Genomic DNA, 13642 nt, shown 5'->3' on the forward strand with positions numbered 1-13642 from the left:
GGTGATCAACAAAGTTAAAATTTGGCAAACATTTGATTAGAAAACATAAAAAGTGATTGTAGTGGACTCAACAAAGTTACAGTAATTTTAGCTTTCATCAATTTCACTGGCTAAATCTGTTGAGCCTCAGCTGCTGGCCAAATATTATTTCACCAATTATTTCTTAAACTATTAGTAGTAGGTTCAACAAAGCTTGGCCAAATTTTGACTAGAAAATTCACTTTTATAAATTTAATTAGTTACTTTTCACCAATACCAAATAACAAACTTAACAAATCTATCACTATTTTATTAAAATATTGATTTTGACATTTTCATTTATTTTAATTTTAATTATAATTTGAATATTTATTCATTATTAAAAAATTACACATTAATTTTCTAACGTTCATATTATTCCAATGAATAAAATTTTCTAATGGACTTTTTTTATTTGTTTACAACGGTCATATTTTTTCAAGTATAACATAAATGCAAATTAAAGTGAAAAGCTACGCAAAGGATTAAATATTTTTAAGGAACAGAAACTAGAAATGCAGCAGGTAAGAACCGAAAAGCAAGAGGAAGAGTGAATTGTTTATGCCAAAATAATATTTGGCCAACAACTGGGGCTCAATATATGTGACCAATGAAATTGATCAAAGTTAAAAAGCTCGTTTAGGAAATGAGATGAGATAGAATTTTGTAAATAATAGTAAGATAATTTGTAAATAGTAGTGATATAGTTTGAGTTGAATATTTTTTTTGAATTTTGGAAAAGGATAGAAAAAATGTGGAATAAAAAAAATTATAAAATTAAAATATTGTTATAATATATATAGTTTTATAATATTATTTTTGTTTGAAAAATTGAAAAAATTGAATTATTTTTTATTTTTTATTTAAAAGTTTGAAAAAGTTGTAGTGATTAGTTTAAAAATTTTGTATTTAAATTACATCTGAAAAAGATATGAGATGAGATAAGATAAGATGAGAATTTTGATATGAGATCTATTTTAAAATATAATCTAACACTTCATCTCGTTTCTTATACATATATATATGATCTAATGAGATGTTGGTGCCATATATAGATAATGGTACATATATAATACTTGTAAATCCATGTACTATAATCGCATTCCTTACTATAACTCAAATTTGTATGTAAAAGTGATTTTTTGAGACTAAATTCAATTTGCGCCTTTCAAAAGATTTGCTGTAGTGAAATAAAGTCAATATATAAATATTTTTAAACTACTAGGTCAGGAGCATATGTAAAGTACATTTGTTTAGTTGAATTAAACAAGTTTTTTGTAAAAATAATATGATTTTTTTTTTTTTTTGAAAAATTTGATTAATGAATAATTTAATGTATAGAGATAAATAATAATAATAATAATAATAATAAAATTAAAAATTAAAAAAAAAAAGGAGTAAACATGATCCACAAATATTTTTGAATAATGATAGGTTGGTAAATATAATAATTACATATTTAAATATATTAAAAAAATTACTATAGTAGTTAGATAATTACTTATTATAATAAAATAAATATGACGTGGCATGTCGCGTTTTATGGGTGTGTCAATAAGAATTGTTGCTAACCAATCGAGTCAACGTCGGGACGAATGCCATTGTACCCAAAAATAAGTCACATGGTTATGCCTAAGGCAAGTTCGGGCATCATGTGCTGGTGGACCATTCATGCTAATTAATAAATGTGCATTATTATTAGTTCAAATGTCAAAGTCGACTCTCTTTCTAAATATGCATCGACTCTTTCGCTCTTTCATGCCAACGTTTGGATGGCGATACCAAGGTTTAAGGTTGGATAAGCTTTTCAACTTGGAGTAGTTCCCTAAACATAATACCAGAACCAAGGAGTATGTTTTTCTTAAGAAAAAGGGAATGCGAGAGTGACCAGCATACAACCCTCTCTAGACGTGATTATAAAAGCTCTTAGTGGTGGAACTATAAATTTTTATGAGGGAATGCCAATTTTTCTATTGTGTGACACGTTTATATAAAATAAAAATAAACTAAAAGAATCATAAAATATAACTATGTATAAAATTATATCTCAATAATTTGATACATATAAATATAAATAAAATTTAAAAAAAATACAACTTAATATATGTTTTGAATTTCTGATGATAATGTTACATGGAATAATATTAATCCATTATTATTTTTATAATGAAATATTTGAAATTTATTTTCTTCATAGAAACTATCAAGTGATCTTTTAAAAGGTCGTCTTTAATAAGGTCATCTTTAATTCTAGCTTGTAAGCTAGTTTATCAAATTTCATGCAAAATCTAGATATTTTCATGTCACATTAAGCATATAATGTTATAACTGAGGCCTTAAATATATATATATATATATATATATATATTTTACTCAATGAAGTCTAAAGAATAAAATCTCTCAACTATTTTTCATGTAAATTATCAACTTTAAAAGATTTTTCTTCTATTTTCACTTTGGATTCTATATTAAGAAGTTTAATATTATATATAAAAAAAAACTTGGAGATCCATACTAATAAGTTTATTATTTTTCTTAAACTTAGTTTTAATTTAATTTTAGTGAGACTACATCCTTGAAAATAAATAATATATAGAAATTATACAAAATTTCGAGACTATAGGAAAAAAAATTAGAGAAAGACATTTCTATAAGACATTTTGCTATAAGAAATTTTTTTGGGGGGGGGGGATTTGCTATATTTATAAAATTATAAATAAAATATAAGGTATATTTTGAATTTTTTAAAATTTTTTTTTTTGGGGGGGCCATACATAAGGTAGGTCCACCACTGGAGCCTCTCCCCGCTACGAAATATTCAATTTGATCCATAACTATTATTTCGAGGACGAGCTTGTCACCACAACATGTCCAAAGTATCCAACTGGTCAAAAACTCATCACATGGCCCAAAGGTCAAGCTTAACTATCACAATTAGTTTTAACTTATATCCTTACTCGAACTCTAGATCTCAAAATCATGAAATACCAGCTCGTACCAACTGGACTACTGTCTTGATAGTAGAACCAAGGATTTAACACCGGGAAAAATTATTCTTGTAAGACAACATTTAATTTGTAAGGAAAAATACTCGTAGCACTGAAATAACATTTGGAAGGGACAGATTCTAAAATGGATTAAGAGTGGACTCAAACCACCATATTCGGGCCAATTGTACATTAAAACTGAACAGAAAATGCCACGATCGATTACACAAACAAAAAGTCTTTTTCTTGTTTGGTGAAGAGCCCAAATATTCTTAGTCTTACCAAGTCCGGCCCAAAACATCTGGACTTGGTTTCCACGAGCTAATGTCAGTAATGGCACATTTGTTATATTGAGGACACAAAAGGGTTATGCTGTACTGTAACCCGAGCTTCCTTGCTCTATAAAAACCTCAACCCTAAGCAGGAAAAATCCCCATCGCCGCCCCTTTACGCCACTTTCTTCAAGAGGGGTTTAGGGTTTCCTCTGTATAATCGCAAAGTCTATTTGTTTTTGCTACATCTATTGATTTGCTATTTTGATGTTCGTTTGCTCTGTAAATGAAGGCTTTCAATTGAATCTCTTCAACATCGCTTTCGATAGGCGTTGCGTTCGTCGACGGGTTTATAATTCCCAGAAGAACGCGTCAACGGAAGCGTAAATTGATCCCAATTCCGACCCCTTTTTATCGAATATTTTCTTATATCCTAAACATCTACGCAACATTTTGTTGGTCGTGGTTTGTTTCGTGGTCGGATTGCGACATTCTTATTTTCTTCTAAAAATTTGTTTTGTTCGAATATATTTTTCTTTTGTGGCAGTGTCTTAGGAACGGTGAGAATGGTTTTGCGTTGCGTGTTGCAGTTGCTTCATACTGGTGAACTCTCTCTTGATTGATAGTGGGAGATGTTCAAGTTTCCGGAGCATAAAGTAATTAGGAAATTTTTAATCTCCTTTGCCAGTATTAAACAGCGCAATGTGTGCTTTTCTGCTATTGCATTGTGCTACCTGTCTCCTGGTACATCTCAACATTCTTTCCTTCTTTTGTTTTTGTGATTTTCAGGATCTATCACCTTTCGAGATTCATGCCATCCGTATTTTTCACTTATAAACAGTCCCATGATCCTCGAGTAAATGAAATTTTAGAAATTTTTGTGTAAATGTGTATCTCACTTCAATAGTAAATTTAAATAAAAAATTTATAATATTTATAATTTAAATTCATATATACTATTTATAATAAAAGAGCGGGACTATAGCCTACGAAGTATTTGATCTCTTTGGACCAGAAGTCCCTCTACATATCCTCGTTGAACTGAAATGCCACTCCTGCTTATGGTGATTCGACTAAGGGCTGAACTGGATTCAGAGATATAAAATGTAAAATGTAAAAGGTTTTAAATTAAAGAAAAAAGTTAATGAACTATTGATAGAATATTACTTTTTAATGTTATTATTATTTTAAAATTTAGAAAAATTGAATTAAGATTTAAAAAATTGAATTAGTTATTATATTTTGTGTGTAAATTTGTGAAAATATTAATAATGAAATGAGAAATGTACTTCGAATTTAAACAAGGCTTAAGATGTCTTGCAATAGATTTGAATTAGGATAAAAGGAAAATGCTTCTCTAAGGAAGTGTTTTTAATATGTTTATAATTTTTATTTTTAAATGTTAGAAGTGATTAAAAAATATATAAGAAAATTAAAGTGTAGTTTTGCACCATCGATACATTCCAATGATTCCATTAGCGACCATAGCATTGTTGAGGATAAAATGTCTTTGACACATATTTGAATTGATAAAAGTATCATATATCAAATTGAATTAAGCATTAGCCTTGATTCAAATAAATTAAACCAGATTATAATCAGAAAACTCTAGAACAAGTTTCATTATCATCTTCCTCGCACTTCCCACTCTCCATTTAACTTTCTTTTTGTTTTTTGTTCTTCTATTTTTTGCCTTGGATTTTTTCTTCAAAGAAATTGTAGTTATATTTAGGTCCCTTTATTTATAAAGATGACATATTTTAAATAGTAATAAATAAAATATTGTTATAATATAATTTTTTAATATTAATTTTGTATTGGGATTTGAAAAGTTAAATTGTTTATTATATATTATATGATAATTTGAAAAAGTTATAATGATGAGTTGAGATGAGATGAGATGATATGAGATTTTTGATTTTGTGTAACCAATCCAGACTTTAATGAATTGTGACAAAGATTGATGACTACATTGACGTGATAGGATTTAACTACAGCACTAGAGACCCACCACGTTATAGTTGTCGGGGTCAAAGAACGTGATTTTAGATTGGTATTTTTGCACTCAACTTGATGGTTATGTTTGAGATGGAAATTTCTTGTGAGAATTTATGTCATGGACTTGATCTGATACTGTTGGTGATTTAGTACGCTTTACATCGTCGAGAGCCGAGCTCCCATATAATCCAACCAATTTGATTTAGAGTTAGATACTTACGGAGATTGGGCATAATACCTATGCATGTAATGGGAGCGAAGTGCTCTCCAAATGTGTGCAAGACGTTGTTGCTCGCCTTGGGCTAATTTTCTACCACATGATACGAGCAAATTAATTGGAGGTCAGATACATGCTCGATAGCCGATCGCCCATGTGAGCCAATCTATTACATTGGAGGTTGTATCTTATGCTCGGGAATAGAACTCCTATGGATTCTACCTATTTGATTGAGGGTCAAATACTTATAGAGATCGGTAACATTTACATGCTCGATAGTCGAGCTCCAAAGTGATTTGAGCAATTTGATCGATCAAATGCTCAGGAGTCGGGTTCCTACATGATCCAATCGATTTGATCATGATAATATTACATGTTCCGGAATTGAGCCCCCGTGATGTGATCTATTTAATCGGCGGCTAGATCACATGTTCGGGAGTCGCTCCTAATTCGTAAATAAAGTAAGAATCATGTGGATGCTCAATGTCCAAGCACATCACTCCAATTATATGGGAGCTTAGCTCCCCTTGCCCGAATTATGTTGGAGCTTGACATGCAAGGCAACTCCATGTCAGAATCTATATATTTTGATCTTCCAGTTGTTGCCTTTATATAGAAGTCCATTCAATAACCTTCATTAGTCTTTATTTTGGTTGACTTACCTATCTTGATATTGAATTAGGAGGATAAGACTATAAGTATGTAATATTCATTTTAATAGGGAAGGCATGTAAGAACGATTTTGCTTTATTTTGTTGATTCCTTTATTTTAAATTGATTATTATTATTATTATTATTATTATTATTATTATTATTATTATTATTATTATTATTATTGTTATTATTATTATTATTATAGTATTTAATCGTTATTACTACTGAGGTTGTATAATTTATTTTATTATGCTTTTTATTATTATTAATTATAGTCTATTATTTATTAACCATTTATTTCAAATTATTTTACTATTGGACTTTCTTATTTTATTTTAGTAAGTTATGTTTTTAATTGTCCTCTTAAGTATCTATTCTTTTTAAGTTAGTTAAACTAATCTTTTAAATCATTTTCGTTGAATCAGTTTTGAGACCCCGAGTTGAAAAGACTTTCCTGTTCTTTTCCTTTTTCCTTTTCCTTTCCTTTTTCTCATTTTCTTCTTTACTTTTCTTCTTTTCCTTTTCCTCCCCTACTTGCTAGCCCACATGACCTCTCTTCCTTCCTCCACCATGCATCCATCTCAACCCACCCAGCCACCGTGCGCCGCTAATTGTCACCACCCACCTCACCGTCCTCACCTCATGCCGGCGACCACCACCCCACCAAAATCAACCTCCACCTCTCAGCCACTCTCTCTCTTCGCAGCACCCAAAACCCACGGGTTTCCTCCATGCATCCCCGTGCGCCGCTCTGAAACATCACCACCACTACCAAACACCTCCTCCCTCACTGGTGACCTCCCCCACCCTAGTCTCCATCCTCCACGATCCCTCCCTCTCTCCCAGCAGCGTTGGAATCCCATTCGGGTTCTCCCCCATTGGACCACCTTGCGCCGCTCCTCAACATCACTGCCTAGTCCATGGCTAACTCAAGCTTCCCCTCTCGCCAACCATCTTCCACAACCAAAAACAGCCCCTATCGGCAGCTCATTCCCCTCCATTGGACACCCAACCAGAAATAGGTTTTACTTCCTCTCACAACTAGATCTCCTTCGTGCGCCACCACCCACGGCTTCAAGCCACCACCATCAACTCCACTGATCTCCATATGCCCCTCTATGGCTAACTCAAGCCTCCCATAGCTCCCATTTGAAATTCTTAATTTGAAAGTCATGCCCATTGCTTGGAAAACACCACTTCGCCGTTGCTCTGTCACTTTTGGCGTGACTTTTGATCTTCCAGAGTTACCCTTCATCATTGTAAGTATTTTTTCAAAGAATTTTTTAAATTTAAATACATTTTACACTAATACTTTTTTTGCAGTCTGTTGGTTGGAGGACGGATTGTTTGTGAAATGAATTTATGCTCGGGTATTTTATGTCATGTTTGGTAGAATGTTATTCATTGTGCATTTGCATACGTTTGCATGTGTTATAATGAAAACTGGGTTTTCATGTAAGAAATTCTTTTTTTATGTATGTGTATCACGATCCTAAACCGAGATGAGACATTATCTCGATGGAGCTCCTATGGTCATTCGGGAGCGTAATATACTGAGTGATGTCTCCTAAGTTGTTGCTAGGCCACAACATGATCAGACAAGATGGTAACACTCTCGTGCTGACTCCGTGGCCCCTTTGTTGGCAGGGGTTAGAGGATGCTTGGCCACGAACATGCTAGGTGCGGAACTGAGTATGCATTACTCGTGGTGTGATGAAGTAACTCAGGTTGTGTAGATGGTCCTTAGGGGAGATCAAGGTGCATGTGGTTTAAATTGATAATTGGGCCATTTTCTGGAAAAATGACAAGCTTTGATAAAAGGATATATGTGGACCATTTTCTAGAAAAATAGTGGTTAATTGTTTTAATGGATTTGTTTATAGGCCAAATGGAATTTTTGAAAATAATCATTTTGGGAAAATGATGATTTTGAGCTCATGCATATTTCAGCATGTGCATGCATACTTGTTGGCTGTATTAATGTGTTTTTATTTTGTGGGTTGTTTGGTTAATTACTTACTGAGATTCGTATCTCATGTAGTATTCGACACCCTACAGTGTTCCGTTTTATGGAATCGTAGATTTTGATGCAGATGATGATATATAGTCTGAGGCTTTGGCTCCACTGGAGGAATGACCTGGGGTCGCTTTCTCGCATGTTGGAATTTGGTTCTCGCTTTTGGATCATGTATTTGGTTTTATTATGTTTCCACTGGATAACTATAATATCTTTTGAAATGCTTTTATTAAGTACATTTGTATTTAAAATTTTGGTACTTAGTCAACTTATTTAATTTATCCATTGCGCTTTTTATTGTACACACACTTGGCACTTATCATTGGAATGTGTAACTCGTGTTGTCATCATCCTGACATTACGATTCCTACATTTCCGTACGTGGGAGTCAGGGGCATCATAGTTTTCCCTTGACCCATTGTTACTCATTCAACCACACAGGCCCGTAAAATCATCATTCCCTTTTTCAGTCACTTTACATTTTTCTTGATGGTTTGTTCACAACTTGGGGTGCTATTCTTATTACAGTGACATTGATTCTTCTATTCGGCAAGGTGAGGTACTTATCTGATGTTCTTCTTTTTTTTTTTTTTTGAAAGGTAATCAGATAGATAGTTTAAGTTAATTTGTCTGAGTTTTTTGGTACATGTTGCTTGCATACATGGGTAAAATTTAGGGGTGTAACCAATCCAGTTTTGGACAAAATTTAGGACCAAACCAGTATGCACCGGTTTTACATTTTTCAAAACCGATTATACACCGGTTACCCTCCCAAACCAGTACTCCAGTTTTACCAGTTTTAATGCACTATATTATATATTATATAATATATATATAATATAGTATATTATAATATATAGTGATATAGTATTAATATAACTATTACTACAATAAACAAAATGATATAAGATTTTAAAATTTAATATTATATTAATTAATAATTTATCATATAATGCAAAACTATTTTATATATAATTATATATTATATAAAACTATTATATACAGCATAAAAAATTAAAAATATATATAAACCAGTCTGGTCCAGTTTTAGAAAAAGGAAAATCGAAACCGGACCGATTTTGACCGATTTTAAGAAAAATAAAACAGGTACCTGACCGAACCTAACTCGGGACCGGTCTGATTCTACCGGTTTCATCCGGTCCAGTCCGGCTTACCGGTTTATCGGGTTTTTTTACACCCCTAGTAAAAGTGATCCTAGCTACCTTCTAATATCATTTTCAAATGGGTGTGGTAGGTGAAGAGTGATCAAAAACTTCTGAGTTGTTCTACAGGTACCGAACAATTCACTCGAAAAGTGTCCCAAATAGTCTATTTCTTTTTTTTTCTTTTTTATGCATTTTTTTAATCATTATAAACATTTAAAAAAATCACAACATTATTTAAAAACAATTCCTTAATTACTAAGCTAAAAAAAAAAAGGATTAGGGACTCTCATTCGGGATAAGTAGTGTTTCTGATAACTTTTCCATAAGAAGAGCAACAGAGAGACATGAATTTATGTTTAGGTTGGCTATTTTCAAATTTTCCCTATCCAAATGGGTGTGGTAGGTGAATGTTTCATGCTAATACTAGTGCAATCAACATAGCTTGTCTAAGTTTAACCCTTTTTCACTTGTGCAAGCATATAATGTCGCAATTTGTTTGCTCCCGTTATGGTTTAGCAATCGGCGCAACAATGGCATCATTCATACATCTTCTTGTTTGAATATGTCATCCTATTGCATTTCCAATCAGCAAGGTTGTAAACTTGTATGCAGCCTCAGGACCAAGCCAACGACCAAGAAAGCTATCGCTAAAGTTGGCTGAGTGCTTGCTCCTAACATTGACTTGAAGCAACCTCCATGCTGAGCAAGCAGTTGAGAATGCTCCCGCTAAAGCCGATCTAGTGCTTCTTTACATCACTCACCAGATGCGGCCTTCGAGCCAAGCCAAAGGCCAAGAATGCGCCTGCTAAAATCCGTCGGGTGCTTGATACTCACCTGATGTGGCCTCTAGCCCTAGTGAAGGCCGCTCAATTACTCCTCGCCAACACTCGAGCAAACAAACTTGCTACGATTGCTCATGCGGTAAGTAAGCCTAAGGGAAGCTTCCTCCTCAACAAGCTAGTCAAAGGCAAAGATTAAACACCAAGGCAAAGGAAACAACCTCCAGAGGTAGGACGGGAGTGTCCCCCCCCCCCCCCCCCCCCCCCCCCAAAACAAAAAAAAAAAAAAAGGAGGAAGGTGCACCTTGTCAAAAGGCATCTCCACCAGAGGAACGTCAACAAGTGTGGGTGCAAAAAAATCCCCTTTCAGATAGAGCCTCACCGACAGGAAGCCGTCCCCTCTTGGTAACCTTAGGAACGATGCCTTGGATGAACAATGATTGTTCAGCTTTGGTCTTGATCACCCCAGATGTGATGTCAGGGCTTGTCAAGGTGGGCTCCTCTTCGAAGACCTTCAAGATTCATATATATATATATATAGAGAGAGAGAGAGAGAGAGAGAGAGAGAGAGAGAGAGAGAGAGAGTGAGTGAGTGAGTTCAAATCTCTTAAAGGAAATCCCGATGGGAGCAACGAGGGGAAGCACTCAGGCATTGTCAAAGAGAGAGGCGTTAAGCACCAAGTACATCTCTTCCCCCACTTGGTCAATGATATTGGCTAGACACCCCAAGTATGCAGTTGAAACAGATGATTGAGTATGACATGGGAGGGTAGAGCTTGATGGTAGGAGTGCAGAAACCTCCCTTAGGCGCCATTGGCCCATCCCCCATCTTGACTCACCTGGAAGCCACAGGGACCAGCACTCTTCACCAACGGCCTTTGCCCTTTGGGGTTTAGCATAGTCGATGCCAGCCTCTTCTTCCCCCAAGTAGAGCCCAAGTCTCCCAGGCCATGTGTCACACTATCGATACCATGAATTGATCAATGTTTTTCCTAGTAAGGATCTTCCTAGCCTTCAAGACCTCCCAATTTTCCCTAATTCATACGTAAACCATGTCTACAGGCTCTTATTCCCTCCAGGCAAGGGTCACCAAAAAAGCACTGTCGTTGGGAACAATGCTCCATGAAGCCCTTAAGGGAAACTCTTGGCAACCAACCTCTCTTACAGGGAACTCCCAACTGGTCCCAGAATCAAAGAAGATTTTTTTTATTGTAGATCTTCATATAGGAGAAGTGTGGCTCCAACCAAGCTACCTTAAAGCCCATTTGCGAACGGAAGCTACACTAGTTTCCTTCATGGCATTTGACACCATGAATATTAAAGAATTTGTAAGGAGTAAGGTTCGGATCCTCCTACCTTGCAGTTTTTAGGACTTGTCGTGAGACGATACATCAGGATAGCATGATCTTCCAAGAGTTAAGAAGCAGTTAAGCCGGAAACACCCAATGAAAGTCAAGTCTAGAATACTACTAACCGACGGGTGGGAGACTTAGCCTAATGAAGAACATACCATTATATAGCCCAAATTGTTCGGCGACCCCTTATAGGTTGAAGATCTGATCAGATAGGGCTTGGCAGAATTAGCTCCACTGAGTTAAGGATCCTATAACAGTCCCTTGCTAAGTCCTACTCCACTTGAGTAGTAGTGGAGTGTCGACTGCCTTTGAAGAACATACCAATGTATAGCCCAAACTATTTGGCGGCCCCTTGCAGGTTAAAGATCCAATCAGATGGGCTTGGCAGAATTAACTCCATCGAGTTAAGGGTCCCATAACAGTCCCTCACTAAGTCTAGCTTTGCCTGAGTAGTAGTGGAGGCGTGTCTACTGCCTTTGAAGACCTTTGGCTACAGAATGCCCCCACTAGGAGTATTGGGAAAGAAACCACTGGTTCCTAAGACTTATGAGAAGCCTTAGGAACCATCGTAGCAGAAAACATGAGTCGTCGAAGTATAAGGAGGAAGATTCTAGGAAGGGTCTAGAGGAGCAAGAGGGAAGACTAGCGAGAATGAGAACGGGCACCAGAGAGGAAGAATATAAAAGTTAAGGAATACTGGGAGAAGGAATTATAGAGGGGATGGTAACAAAGAGCGATGGGGGACACGCCATGTGTCACCCATGAAGGACGTGTCGAAGCAAATCCCGCCCCCTACACTGACACAAAACGATGTGCAATGGGTTTGGTGTGGTGCATCAACCGTTGTCAGAGAAGGGGACGTGCTGTGTGTTGACGCCATGAAGGGGAATTCGAAATATCACTGTCCTGGAATACTCTATCTTCCATCCCAGGCACTTGGAATATCACAGTCCTTTGCTGACAATCTATACTCATTATCCCAATAACTAAAAAACTAACAAATCTGCCTCCAAGATGACACCGTCTATTTCCAAAAGACAGGTCTCTCCATTAGGTAATGCAACCAAAATTGTTTTTGACATCAATTCCACCTAAAGATTGCTTATCCTAGTGAACTACAGTGGATACAAATGATTGGGACTCTCCCGAGTCAAATAGGGTACTTTTGTGGTATTGTGATATCCTAACTAGTCCCAGAATAACTGAGCCACTCACTATTAACATTGCGCTCCTAACAGTATTAACTAACTAACTAAAGTTAGGGTCTCATACCTGTGACGATGCTTGCTTCCTGGTTTCTGGGGCGTCCTTGTTGACTTCTCCTGGAGTAAGGTGTCCGCTCTTGCTTGTACTGTTTGCCTTTGGTCTCCCCGTCCTACACCAAGGCTGGTTCTCTGCACTGGCATTTCTTGCTGGAAATCCTCGGCACAATGTCCCAATTACCTATACTTATAGCATGAAAGTAAGATCTGTCAAAACTTTTCCTCATAAACTTTATGACAAAGACCACACACTGGCGTCCTTCTTCCCATGCGTACTCTAGGAGTAGTTAGCGAGTGTACTCTCATCCTCAACACAAACTTATGAGGAGAAATCAAACTATGTCCCTTTCTAGTGAATGTCCTATTCTTTGGGCCAATTGAAGCAACCAAAGAGTTACGTTGCTCACATTCGGTGATAGAGGCCACATGCACCAACTTCTAAAAATCCTTAATCTCTAGACAAGCTATGCTTACCTTGATACGCATTTGTAGTCTGTCCAAGAAATGCTCCGTCCTTATGCTCTTCATAGAAATGAGATGAGGGGAAAACCTCCCTAGTTCCATGAATTTAACAACATAATACTCAACCATCATGCTACCATGAACCAAGTTAGCAAACTCCTTTGACTTTTGTTGTCTCATGATTGTGGGAAAGTATCGATCATCAAATTCTTTCTTGAATCTTTCTCATGAGATCCTTTCCATGGCCCTTGTTCCATGATACAGAGTTGTCTCTTGGCACTCTACCAAAGTGTCACTTCTACTTGGAGTAGGTAGCTCAAACATAACACCTTCTAACTTATGACGCAGCCACACACCTCAAAAGTTCTCTCAATATCCGTAATCCACCTCTTTGCCTTCATTGGTCATTCATTACCAAAGAATCTTGACTAATGGTAGGCCAAAAATCGTTCGTG

At 35.8% G+C, this 13642-nt stretch overlaps 1 long non-coding RNA gene and 1 other non-coding gene across 2 annotated transcripts; both read left to right on the forward strand.

Moving 5' to 3' along the window:
- The first annotated feature begins 3388 nt into the window (after positions 1-3388).
- LOC122311323 lies at positions 3389-4164 on the forward strand. The gene is made up of 2 exons (XR_006242763.1): positions 3389-3933; positions 4067-4164. It is a non-coding gene; the product is annotated as an uncharacterized LOC122311323 (long non-coding RNA).
- LOC122312144 lies at positions 3867-4029 on the forward strand. The gene has a single exon (XR_006243055.1). It is a non-coding gene; the product is annotated as a small nucleolar RNA snoR137 (small nucleolar RNA).
- Positions 4165-13642: the final 9478 nt, after the last annotated feature.

The sequence above is a fragment of the Carya illinoinensis genome, chromosome 5 (assembly GCF_018687715.1).
Source record: "Carya illinoinensis cultivar Pawnee chromosome 5, C.illinoinensisPawnee_v1, whole genome shotgun sequence".
NCBI lineage: Eukaryota > Viridiplantae > Streptophyta > Magnoliopsida > Fagales > Juglandaceae > Carya > Carya illinoinensis.